We start from the raw sequence: 1,320 nt of genomic DNA, 5'->3' as shown, positions 1-1,320 counted from the left end.
AAGCAAATCATCATCGACTGATCATATCTAGCTACTTTGTTAGGTTTAAAGGACGAGGGAGCTGAGTTGAGAAGAACAAATGACTACAAGAAGGTCAAGTACACCGCTACCTTCTGTAAGCCTGAAGTGCATGTAGGGGAAGTCTCTTGTACTTCGCTTACTCAGCATCAGAGGCATTCCCACTACTTACTGACCAACTACATCTATCCAAAGGTCAACGCCACATCCTCTGCCTCCAACTTCGAGCAATACTTCTTATGGCATATGCTCAACTACCAACCCCTGAATATGCCTGTATTCCTGATCGGGGCTATGCAATGAAGCACTTGAGCACTTCGAATGGGCTCACTCATCACCGAAATCCTTAGGGATTACAAGATCAGCTTTAAGAATGAGGAAAGCATTTTAGGTACGGAAATCACAATTGAGGACCTCACTAAACGTGCTTACGGTCTTCCTTTTAAATCAAAGAAAGGAAAGGATGCGGTGACTGAAGCTGAAGAGGAAGCTGAGCCGACCGATAAAGGAAAGAAGCGAAAGGCAGCACCCACACTCCAAACTGTCAAATGCCTCAAAGTTGTTATGGTTGACAAATCTCCTGCTGAGTCAATCCAAAAGAAACCTGAACCTAGCAAAGCTGCCCAAAAACGACCTGCCATTGTTCAAGAAGCTGAAAATGAGCAAGATAACACTGAGTCACCCCTAAAGAGGAAGAGGGTTTCTGGAGCTACACCATTGGATGCAATTCCTCTGGATGTATCCGTTCCAAAGGATTCCTTCTTTCTGCGAACTCAGGAATCTGCTGAAAGAACTCCACCTGCAAACAAGCAACAACAACATTCTATCTCCGCTGAGCAGACAAAGCACACTGAGTCAACCAAATCCACTTCAAAGAATTGGACCACTGAGCCCAGAGTTGAGTCCACTGTTGACACCACAACTATAGAACCTGAACAAACTCAGCTTGAGTCATCTGATCTATTCCATCCTCCAACCCTTCTAAAGATGGCAGTGATAAACGATACAAGAAGAAGGCAAACAAACCTCAAGTGTTTGACATACTGGATAACTCACCTCTCCATGAACCCATCGTAAGCTTGACTGACTTGGACTTCAATTTTTTCTCTAAACCCATTTCCAAGCCCTCACCAGTCAAGGAAAAACAAGCCTTTATTCCTCATGGTTAGGAACATGCCGAGTCTGCCGACACCGCTGCTACTAGCTCCTCAAAGCAAGTGATCGATGAACCCGCTATTCAAGAGAAGGAACATACACTGGAGAAATCTCCTGCTCAAGACAATCTCGAGCTGACTCCTCCTC

Source organism: Euphorbia lathyris, chromosome 3 (genome assembly GCF_963576675.1).
Source record: "Euphorbia lathyris chromosome 3, ddEupLath1.1, whole genome shotgun sequence".
Lineage (NCBI taxonomy): Eukaryota > Viridiplantae > Streptophyta > Magnoliopsida > Malpighiales > Euphorbiaceae > Euphorbia > Euphorbia lathyris.
This window is presented reverse-complemented; position numbering follows the sequence as displayed.